This window comes from Aethalodelphis obliquidens, unplaced genomic scaffold, assembly GCF_003676395.1.
Source record: "Aethalodelphis obliquidens isolate GAN/ISIS:26980383/991018 unplaced genomic scaffold, ASM367639v1 scaffold6, whole genome shotgun sequence".
NCBI lineage: Eukaryota > Metazoa > Chordata > Mammalia > Artiodactyla > Delphinidae > Aethalodelphis > Aethalodelphis obliquidens.
The window spans coordinates 10,677,960-10,690,305 of NW_020837950.1; the positions used below are offsets into that span (position 1 = coordinate 10,677,960).

General features: G+C 43.6%; 1 non-coding gene across 1 annotated transcript; it reads left to right on the forward strand.

Annotated features, from left to right (window-relative positions):
• The first annotated feature begins 10,406 nt into the window (after nt 1-10,406).
• Nucleotides 10,407-10,478, forward strand: TRNAK-UUU (transfer RNA lysine (anticodon UUU)). The gene has a single exon. It is a non-coding gene; the product is annotated as a tRNA-Lys (tRNA).
• The last annotated feature ends 1,868 nt before the right edge of the window (nt 10,479-12,346 follow it).

Consider the following 12,346-nt stretch of genomic DNA (forward strand, 5'->3'; position numbering starts at 1 on the left):
TGTGTGTGTGTGTGTGTGTGTGTGTGTGTGTGTGTGTGTGTGTGTGTGTGCGCGCACGCGCACGTGTATGTGTGTGTGTGTCTGTCTGTCTGCACACGTTCGGAGATGAGCACGTGCATGAGTGCACATGTATGTATTAAAATACACAAACATGAAATGTATACATGTGTCACATTCGTGACATTTAATACATTCACAGTGTTGTGCAATCATCACTACTATCTAGCTCCAGAACATTTTCATCACTCATCTAGGGATTTTTAAAACATCCAGATGCCTAGGCTGTACCCAAATCAAATAAATGAGAATCCCCAGGGTGGGACCCAGGCATCAGTTCTCTTTAAAACATTCCAGCTGATTACAATGTGCAGTCAACTTTGGAACCACTGAGGATTCCTATGCTCTGAAAGCATTTGTTAATTTGTCCCACCAGGGTCTCTCTTCCTGGTCCTCTGCATTCCAAGTACATCCTTACTTTGCTTTATTCATTCTCTTTTTGATTAATTTGATTAATTTGATTCTCATACCCCATTAAGACCCTTAAATTCTTATGTCCTTCTCAGAAATGGTGACAAAATTTCCTAAGGCTTTGGTACCCCTCCTGGGGGCCTAGTCATGGGCCTGATCCCAAAGGTTCCCATTCAATTGAATGAGTTTATTTAGAGTAACCTTACAAGGATATTTTTAGGAAGCAATTGTTTAACTCATTTGGTAAACATAGATGGAGCACCAATTACGTGCCGGGCGTTACGCTAGCCCAGGCCCTACTCTCATGATGGGAATCGAGGGAAAAAGCAGATATAGGACAAGATGGCCTATACTGTGACATTCCATCACAGCAAGATGAAAATGGGAATCCACAAAGAGAGGTATCTAAACCAGGATCCAAAGACTCTTCCTGTAAAGAGCCAAGAATAGGTTTCTCTGCCTTCTGGAGCCGTCTACAACTGTCACACCTAATTAATTCTGCAATTGCTGTTTCGTACAAGAGCAGCCATAGGAAATAATACATCTGTGACTGGGCATGGCAATGCTACAAATCAATGGGTGGGCTGGATTTGATCTGAGGGCTGACATTCTCCATCTCCTGATCTAATAATACACACTGGAAAGGGAAGAGGGTGTTTCAGAAACATGGAACTGTTAAAAAATAAACTGAGACATGTTAAAAATTTTAATTATTTATTTGAGCAAAAATCTATTTGAATTGGTCAGCATCAAACCCGAAGTGGTTAGGAGTGCTCTACTCACAGGAGTTAGGGGCAAGCGAAGAGGCAGAAGAGAAGCAAGGAAATCATTTGATTGCTATAGCTTAAGCAGTTGCCTTATTTAAGGGAAAGCCTCACTGGCTGTTTGTGATTGTCCTTAGATGTGGACTGAGGCTTTTACAGACATAGGTTTGGGTTTGCTTTTGTCATCTGCTAAGGCATTAGAACACTTAGTCTAATGACCTCCTTCTTTAATTAATTTAAAAATACCAGGACACTGCAGTGCATGAAGTAGGTTCCCTGTGCTCTACAGTATGTTCCCATCCGTTGTCTATGTTATACATAGTATCAATAATGTATATGTGTCAATCCCAATCTCCCAATTCCTCCCACCTCACCCCTTTCCCCCTTGATATCCACACATTTGTTCTCTACCTCTGTGTCTCTGTTTCTGCAAGGGAGGGAATATACGTATATGTATGGCTGATTCGTTTTGCTGTGCCGTAGAAGCTAACACAACATTGTAAAGCAACTATACTCCGATAATTTTTTTTTTTAATTTAACAATATTGGAAGAGTTGAAGCGCTATTTGAAGCTTACTAGCAAAGATGGGGGGAGAAAGATTCCAGGCAGAGAGAAACTGTACTGCCAAATTTTCGGTTCAGTGTAGCTAAGCCTGGGAAGTGGGGAGGGCTGAGACTGGAGAAGGCAGGCGCCAGATTATTAGGGCTATGTGTAGATTGTATGCGGAAGCAATAAACAGGGTTTTATACATTTGTGAACGGTCACCCTGACCAGGGGACGAGGATGGTTTAGGTGGGTCAAGGTAAGGCAAGCCTATTAGTTAAAAGGTTGCTGTGTTGTTGGGAAAATTGGATGTCCACACACAGAAGAATACCGCTGGACCCTGACCTAAAACTATGTATAAAAATTAAGTCAAAGTCGATCAAAAACCTAAAAGTAAGAGGTAAAGCTATATAACTCTTAAGAGAAAACAGGAAAAGCTTCATGGCATTGGATTTGGCGATGATTCCTTGTATGTGACACTAAAAGCACAGACAACAAAAGAAAAAATAGATAATTGGGTGACATCAACATTTTTAAATTCTGGGACTTCCCTGGTGGTCCAGTGGTTGGGACCCCACGCTTCCACTGCAGCGGGCACGGGTTCGATCCCCTGTCGGGCAACTAAGATTTTTTTTTATTCTATATATAAAGGACACAATCAAAAAAAAAAAAGAAGGACACAATCAACAGAGTAAAAAGGCAACCTACACAAGCCTCAAGGAGATTTCCACTGGGGAAAATAGGTAACGTCCCAGATAAAAGCACAGCATGAGAGTGGTACGGGAGAAATGAAAGAGGACGATGTGGTGGTGATGGTGATACAGGTTGTCGTGGTGATGGTGATACAGGTTGTCAAGGTGATAATTGAGTTATGTCTTACATGATGAGCTAGAGTCTGTTTTTCAAAGATATGGAGGAAGAGTATATCAGATGGAAGAAACGTCACGCACAAAGAAGCCAAGGCAGGGATGATCTCAGTTGGTTTTAGGAACAGGAAGAACAAAAACAAGAAAAAAGGCGAATGGGGCTGCAATCTTTTGGACTTGCTATGTTTGAAGATTTTGATTAGCCATCTCTATTAGAATTCATTCTCAAACTATGTCAGGGAGGCAGTTGGAGACACTGTATTAAAAAATGCATCATGGGGGCAGAGGGATTCATAGGTGGAGCACAGAGAATTTTTAGGGCAGAGAAACTACTCTGTATGATACTATAATGGTAGATACATGTCATTATGTTTGTCCAAATTCATAGAATGTACAACACTGAGTGAACTCTAATGTAAACTGTGGATTTTAGGTGATTATGATGTGTCATTGTAGGACCCTCAGCTGTAACGAACGCACCACTCTGGTGGAGGATGTTGATGATGCGGAAGGCTGTGCATGGGGTGGGGGGCAGGAGAGATGTGGGCATCTCTGTATTTCCTCTCAGTTTTGCTGTGAACCTAAAACTGCTCTAAAATACAATCTTTTTAAAAGCAGATTGGAAAAAAAAAAAAAACCCTGTAGGTAAAAAGGGACTTAAGAGACAGAATTTTTTTAAGACAAAATTATAGCATCTAGGGATGTACACTTCAGTGACAACAAGCAAGAAAGTGATTATCTTTAAAGTCAGGATAATGGTTCCTTTGTTGGGGGCAGCAGGGGGTTGTGACTGAGATGGGGCACACAGAGGACTCCTGGGTGGCTGGCAAAGTTCTATTTCTTCACCTGGGTGGTGATTCCAAGTGTGCTTGCCTTATAATAATTCAACAGTAATCACCCAAGGAGCAATCCTATCTTTAGGGGTTTAGGACGATTGGGACAATAAAAGATCCTGTTTTTTGACAGAGAGCTGAAAGCTGTGCAGGCAAGGTGTGGGGACCACCTGGCATTGCATTTAACAGAAAATCAAGGACTCTGATACTTGGTATCCAAAATATCTATTTCAAGGCAAACAAGAAGACTAAAAAATATAGTCTGGTCAAGAGAGAAAAAGCAATCCCAGCTTCAGCAGCTAGACAGCTGGCCTTAGGAAGAAGCATGTAAGATGTTCACATGTAAGATGTTCTAAGGACGCCTGAACTGCCTGCCCAACCCTGATGCCTGGAGCGTTACGGAACTTGATCACAGACCATCTCACGTGCGGGTAACAATAAGGGAAGGACCACAGAGAGGGAAGTGAAAGCCATCCAAAATACTTGTTACATTTCAACTTTACCTTGAACCAGTGCTGAGCCAGGTAAATAACATGTTAGAAGGGCAGATTTGCTGTGGGAAATAAAAGATTAGGAAACCACTCATTATTTAAAAAATTTTGTCATCAAGTTGGACAATTATTTTATAGGTTTTTCTGTGTTATATAATTTGAAAGGTTTAAACAATAAAATATATTCAGTCTAATTTTTTAAGCACATTAAAAGCATTCTCTCCTTTAATCCTCATGACAGCCCTCCTAGGTAGGTATTTTCCTGTTTAGATAATGATCCTGAGACATTAAGCTGCTGGACCACAGAAATGTGTATATTTAGTGACAGAACCAAGATTCAAGTCCAAGTCTTCTGACTCTGAAATTCTTACTGACTTGCACTGCCTCTCACTGTAAATTCACAAGAGTAACAGAGAACATTTAAAAAGGAGGTCTTGACGTGTGCTCCTTGAGAACTCCCAGGGACCATCAGTGGATTCTACTTTAGGGATTCTCATGCCTGAGGAGACCACCGTCACATATGGCGGCTCAGCCAATATCCGGCGATAAGACCCTGACCTGTCCCTTCCACTCCCCTCCTTCTCTGCAGACACTTCACAAGGCAGTGGTTTCTGGATGGACACCATCAGACCAGCACCAGACTTCTCAAAGTCCTTCGATGAAGAGTCAGGACGAACCTCTGAATGCCGGGAAAGTGTGATAGGAAACACGTTGGAATTCTAACTTGGTCTTTTCCTCTACTGCCTCTTCCCCAGGAGAGGGTCTCCCAGGAATACCTTCTCCTTTCCCAAACCTGCTTTACACTCTCTGAGCCCCATATCAAATTCCTCAGCCCAGTGGCCCCAGTCAGAAAACTTGGTCCCTCCCCTCAAGGAAAGGAGTTTCAGGCCCTGGGTCTCTCTGCATTTTGCAAACACGAGCAATGGTTTGGATTCAACCAGATGTTCATTCAGGCTCTCCTCTGCTCCGTCAGTGAATACATCTATTGAGTACCTACTGCAGATTCAAGGATGCTGAGGGTCTTCGTGTCAGTACCAGGCTGAGATTAGGGCTTGGGGCGGGGGGGTGAGGGTGGGATCTCCCAGTGCCGTGAACAAGGGCAGCTGTAAGTGCCGTATTCAGTCTTCCCACCAGAGGGAGTTATAGATGATCCCTCCCAGGCACCCAAGGGGACCAAGCACACCTCGCCATGACACAGTCAGCCTGCTATCCGTGCCTCGTGCAGAGGCAGGGATGAGTCTCCTATTAACATGGCTTTGGCCTTTCCACCCCTTTTAAAAGAAATTTGTTTTTAAGTCTTGAATGTCTGTCTACTGAGCTCCAGACACAATCCTTGGTGTTGGGAGTACAGTATAAATATAGGACACTACTCCCTGCTCTTTCGCAGGGAGTTTAGTGAACAGAAGGCAAAAACTGTTGGCTTTGCCCTTTTGGAGCAACATAGACTCTGCTGTTACTGAATGAAGGAGATTTACCTCTTTCCTGCCCTGCCGAGCCTGGCTTGCATTAGTGGAGAAACCACCCAGCTGTAAACGCTCACAGTAAAGGGCAATGGCGCCAGCGCCCATTAAATGAATTTGATTCCAAGTCGCCCCTCATGGAAAAGGGGCGGGGGCTGCCACCTCTGTGAGGATCACAGAGGTTACATGGAAAACCATTTGGACTGCTTAAAACTCTGCTTAAAACTCATAACTCCTCTCTGCACAGAGACAGAAGCCAAAGTCCTGAGCACAGGCTCCCAGACCCTCGTATTCCCACTGCCGTCCCACTCCCCTCACCCAGCCCTCAACTGTCAGCAGTTTCTGAATCAGAAAAGCACACTTTCTCTCTCCCCTGTGCCTGGGACTTCACTCTGCCCGGCCCACAACACACTTTCCCCACTAACCAGGTTTTCCTTACATTCTCCTCCTCCTCAAGGCTTACCACAGCCCCCAGCCACCTGTGAGGCTCCACTGCCCCCTTAGCTCCTCCCAACCCCCCCACCCCCCCACCCCACCCCCGCCACAGAGTTAGAGACCTCACTCTCCCCGCACAAAGCACCCAGTCTGTGCCAGAGACCTATGAGCAGTTGGGTCATGTCATCACCGTGCTCTTACTTGCCTCTCTTTTCTTCCCTCTGTCTCTGTCTCTCTCTGTCTCTGTCTCTCTCAGGGACTGTGTGCTGCTATTTCTGTGCCTCCAGAACCAGCACCATGTCCATGCATGATTTTACTGGAGATAAGAAAATCAGAACCGGGTGGTGGGCTTCCTATCACAATCCCAACTACACTACCACTCCTATCTGATGGGGTGTGTATATTGAGGTGTGTTTGTGTTTTCTAAAAAGGGAAAGGAAAAGAGGCAGATGTGAGAGGGAAGGTGGGCAAGGACAGTACTGTAAACTCTTCATTCCCCTATCATTCAAACCTGGACATTCACTTTGTACCTCTATTCTGTTTCTCTCTCATTTCCCTATAGTCCATTTTCCACCCAGCAGCCAGGGGGATTGTTTTAAAACAAAAATCATATCATGTCACCCCTTTGCTTAAAATCCTGGAATGGCTTCCCATCAACCGTCTCACACAGAATAAAGCCAAAGTCCTTACAGCAGTCCGCGAGGTCTCCTATGACCTGCCCCCGCCCATGACCTCTCTGCTCTCAGCTCTTACTCTTCTCCCCTTTCATTCACTCCAACCCCACTGGCCTCTCAGCACCAGCTCTTCCCTCTGTGGGGAATCCTCTTCCCCAGATGCATCAGTTTTGCTCAGAGTCATTTCCTCAATGAGATTGACCTTGAATGCCTCATTCAACACATTCAAGATTGACCTTGACATTTCCATTCAACCACTTGCCTCTCCCCCACCTCCTTATCTTGCTCTGCTGTTTTATTTTTTCTTTTTTCCATAGCTTTCATCACCTCCTACCATACCAGATACTTTACTTATATGTTTATTGTTTACCCAGAGATTTTTGTCTATTTTGTGGTTATATAGATGTCTTTCCCCTAGTCAGTTATATTGTTTCCTTTTTCACTACTATATTGTTAAGAACAACATCTTACTACATAAATCTTCACATAGACCTTTGATTATTTCTAAGAATTCGAGTCACTTGATCAGATGCTACATACTTACAAGACTTTTGATACCGATTACAAAGTTGATTTCCTATCATACTTTTTGAGTAGTATGTACTTGTTGAGAAGGAATGTTACCCTGTGTTGGGGGCAGTCTATAAACTTAATTATGTGCCCCAGCAATTCCACTGTAGGAGTCTACCCACAAGAAATGAAAACACATCCACACAAACACATGTATTTGACTGTTCAGAGCAGCATTGTTCATCATAGCCCCAAACTGGGAATGACACAGATGTCTATCAGCTGATGAATGGATAAGAAAGACGAGGTATTTTCATACCATGGAATACTACTCAGCAATAAAAAGGACAGAACAATTGGTACATGCTACAATATGAATGAGCTTGTGCTAAGCATACATTTGTATGCTTCTATTTATATGAAATGTCCAGAAAAAGCACATTGGTAGAGACAAAAAGCAGATCAGTCATTACCTGGGGTTGGGGTAGGAGCAGGGATTAACCGTAAACAGAAACTTTTGGGGATGATGGAAATGTTCTAAAACTGGATTTGTGGGGATGATTTTACAACTCTATTTACTAAAATAATAGAATACTTACAATGGGTGGATTTTATGGTACGTAAAACTACACCTTAATAAAGTCATTAAGGGAATTGGGAATAAATGTAATCGGAAAGATTAGGAAGAAAATTCATATACAATGTATGCTGTGATTTTAAAAGGAATAAAAGTATAGCATAAGGCAGAAAGAAAGGAAGGGGGACAGGGAGGAAAGAAAGAAAGAAGGAAGGAAAAGGGAGAGAGAAATGTCATATATATATTTGAAGGCCCCTTTTGTGATGGCTCAAGACCATCAGAAGAGACCCCCACGGAAAATCCATGAAGTGAGTCGACTTGGCACAAATAATAATGAACTTATGGCCTCTATACTGTCAGCACGTGTCTTTGAAGAAGGGACATGGGCCCATAGCATCCCACAGAAGCAAATAAAGGCACGGAGGTAAAAAAAAAAAAAAAACTAGGCCTGGTCTCTGAGCCAACTGTTATTCTTCATTTATTTCAAAGAAGATTTTATGGGTCTTAAATGTTTAAATAATTATTATAAAGCTCTCAAATGTAGCGTCATGTTTTCAAAAGGAATAAAAAAGGGAGCCTTCCAGAGTGATGTGGCTCTGTTGGTGGCCTTTCTGAGCAGTACTGGGGTGGGGAGGGGACTACAGGAGGAGCTATAGAAAAAATAGTCCCAGAGAGAAGCAGGCAGCAGCTCATACCTGAAGGCCTGGAATTCTTCACTACACACAAAATATGACTTTTCAGTACCATGCCTTTTTTTTTTTTTTTTTTTTTTTTTTTGGCCACGAGGCACGGCTTGCAGAATTTCAGTTCCCCAACAAGGGACTGAACCCGGGCCACGGCAGTGAAAGTACCAAATTCTAACCGGTAGACCACCAGGGAACTCCCAAGTACCATGCATCTTAAGGCCATCTTGTTTTAATTATATTCATACAGTTTGGATTTATGTGACCTTCTGCAGCAATGAGTCAAATGTGCAGGCCAGATTTCAGTAAGTGATTAAGGTTACGCATTACCTTACCTGTTTACGCGTCACCCAATTGGTGCCTGCTAAGGACAGGCACTGGCAGGGCTGGGAGGGTGCTCGTGAGGCAAACTCGGGCCGCGGGTTGGACCAGGGCGCCGAGCGGCCTGACACACCCCAGCGGGAGACGCAGAATATAAGGGAGGGCTGTCGTCTCCCGGAATGTCAGCAGATTCTTCACGCCCTCGCGCTCCGAGACGTGGGGAGGGCAAAGGGACTGAGAAGAACCAATGGGACTTATTCCCGGGGCAGCCACGGGGGTCAGTGGTGGGGACCACGTAGGGGTGGTTTAGAGAGGACAGTCAGGGCAGTCCAGTGACTCTCGAACATGTTGCATCGGCTTATTATGTCCAAGTTTCCTTTTGCTGCATAACAAATTACCACAAACTTAGAGGCTTGAATCAATACCCGTTTCTTAGCGCATGGTGCTGTAGGCCAGAAGTCCAGCTTGGCCTGGCTGGGTTGTCTTAACAAGGCTGAAATTAAGGCGTCAGCTGTGTTTCTTTCTGGAGGCTCTGGGGAAGAATCTGCTTCTGGTTGGTGGCCAGATTCAGTTCCTTCAGGCTCTGGAACTGAGACCTTCATTTCCCTGCTGTCAGCTGGGGGCCACTCTCACCTCCTAGAGGCTGCCCACATTCCTTTGCCAAGAAAGGCCTAGTCCTTTCTGAGGACTAGGTCAGGCCAGCTGAGGATAATCTATCTTAATGCCAATTTATTGTGGACCTTAATTAGATCTGCAAACTCCCTTTAGTGTTTGATTGAGTGCCCAGGAGAAGGACCTGGGAGGCTTGGGGGCCACTCTGGAATTTTACCTGCGACAAGTTACTTAGGAAAGCTTCTCCAATGCAGCTAAGTGATCCTCAGGGCGGGTGGTACCAAGCCCTAATGGATGTTTTGGAAATTCATGGGCAAATATTTTGTTGTGGTAACGGGGATATGTTCCACCGGCATTTCGTATTCGGGGCCAGGTCGTAAAAAGACAGCCTCACACAGTGAGGAATTGTGCTGTATGTTACACAGCTTTCAAAGGTCCCTCGAGGCATTCGTGTCGATGAAAAATCTGTGTATAATTGTCTGAAACTCTATTTTGTTTGCATGCTGTTTGCACTGAAGTTTACATAAATACAATAGTGAATAAGTCAGGGGAAGAATGTAATTACTTTGTTTGGGACTTTACCAAGATTTTCACCATTTGGGGAAAATTGCATGACCGATAACAAGGCTGCTCGTGGAATCTGAACTGTCAACGCACCACCCCCTGCTCCATCTGCAGCTGTCCCTGTCTTCGTGCTTCTAAGTACAAGCCTCACCTCACTTTATGTCTTCTGATATGACAATACCTGAGCACTTACCCATTGAAACATATTTTCTTTAAACTGATTTCTTAAGATTATGTATATAGGTAGGTTATATTAGCTATGAACTCTTTCAGGATTGTAAAGGGGGCATTTCAACATAGTGCTTATAATGAGGGGCCGTGGATCTGAAGAGCTGAGAGCCAAAGGTCTGCTGCATACACCTCCTGAAGCTGGGATTGGCCAAGAGCAAGAATGGTGGAGCTTGTGGTACATAAACTCGTGGAGATGAGGCACTTCAATAAACTTTGAGTCGATTAAATTATTTTATTTAAAAGAGAGGAAACTCAGGCCAGAAAAGGAATTGGTTAATGTCACCCAACTACTTATATGTTAATACTGGACCAGACCCAGTTTTCTTAGTGGTAAAGGTCAAATCCATCCATATGAAACTACTTGAAAGGGAATTCCCTGGTGGTCCAGTGGTTAGGACTCAGCGCTTTTACTGTGGTGACCCAGGTTCAATCCCTGGTTGGGGAACTAAGATGTCATAAGTGGCCTGGTGCAGTCTTAAAAAAAAAAGGAGAAAGAAACTACTTGAAAATAAAATTCACATTGTGTAACTGAAGTGTTGAGAAAAATATTATCCTAAAGATCTGTCATAACAATTTAATAGTATACAATTAAGTTTACTATTTTCTAATGTTAAGATGTTGAAAGCCAGATTCCACTAATGTAGAGTTGATTATAGAATTGATTACATCAAATCAATTGTATTTGGGATAATAGCTAACTCCACATCAGCAGAGGAAGCATTTATTTAATGAACTTGTGATTTGAAATTATTCCTGCTTGTTTCTATTTATTTTTCTGATAAAATAAATAGAACCTGGGCAAAATTTTGAATAGCCCAACATGCAATTCACAAGGCTGATTTTAGCCAATCTACACTAGGACTGGTTAGTCCAGTCCAAAACAGTGGGCCAAAATGAAGGCCCGAGCACTATCATACTTCTCCATCTTGCCCAGAAGGGCCAGTCACCAAAAGCTACTGGTTTTTCCTTCCTGGCTCAACTTTGTTCAAACCTACTTAGCTTTGAAGTTGCCATAAGCTTTCCTTTGCTGCCACCTACTGGATGTAGTGAGTATAGTTAAATAAAGCTTTTGTCGTCCTACGTATTGTATTTTAATGTGCAATAGGGAATTCAGGTATTGGCCACTCAATTTGGACTCAAACGTCCAAACACTGGACATTTAAAGTTGTTTCCTCTAATGACTAGAACAACTTTAATGTCAAGCAGAGCAAATAAACCTATGAATCTCCGTTTTCAAAGCCCCTCTTCTGTCCTTATAAAGTTATACTTTAAAGTTCAATCATATGATTCCCTTCTTAAAAATCAGTGGCCTACAAGAGGGTAAATACACTTGTATTACTCATGTCTTGATGTGAAACAGAATGTGCCCCACTCACTGCAAAGAATGAGGCACTGACGGACTGGGAGCCATGAATTAGGATAATAACTTTTAGGAAAAGTTGCTTTGGAAATGGGCCCTTATCCCAGGAAATAGGGGACACTTGGTAGCTTGGAATTTCAGTTGGATAAAAAGGAGAGATGGGGCTTCCCTGGTGGCACAGTGGTTGAGAGTCCGCCTGCCGATGCAGGGGACACTGGTTCGTGCCTGGTCCGGGAAGATCCCACATGCCGCGGAGCGGCTGGGCGCGTGAGTCACGGCCACTGAGCCTGCGCGTCCAGGAGCTTGTGCTCCGCGACGGGAGAGGCCACAACAGTGAGAGGCCCGCGTACCGCAAAAAAAAAAAAAAGGAGAGATGGATGCAAAGAGATAGGTGGTGATGAAAATTAAAACCATAGCACTTGCTATTCTAGCACACCCCAAAGCACTTCACGAGTATTCTCATGTGCTTTCACAACCACCCTACAAGGCAGATACTGAACCACTTTACAGATGAGGAAATCGAGGCTTAGCAGGGGTTAGGTTGGCCAAGGCACCCATCTGGTAAGAGGCAGAGATGATGGCACAACCCTCAGGTCTCAACCACAAGCTGTGCTGCCTGCACTGGCCCCAGGAGACCACAAACAGTGGAACTGTCAAGAGCCAGAGCCAAAGCAGCACCTTGGATCAACATAATTGGTTTTAGTTCAATAAATCACAGCCAAGAGGAACCTAGGGAGACAGGACGACGACGTATCATGTGGTATCCTAGATGGGATTCCGGAACAGGAAAAGGACATTAGGTGAAAACTAAAGAAATAAAGTCTGGACTTAAGTTAATAATAACGTATCATTGTTAGTTCATTCATTGTGACAAATGTACTACCATACTAAGGTAAGATTAAAAAAATAAGCCTGTTTTTTAGAGAATGATGAACACTGTGGAAAGCATCTGA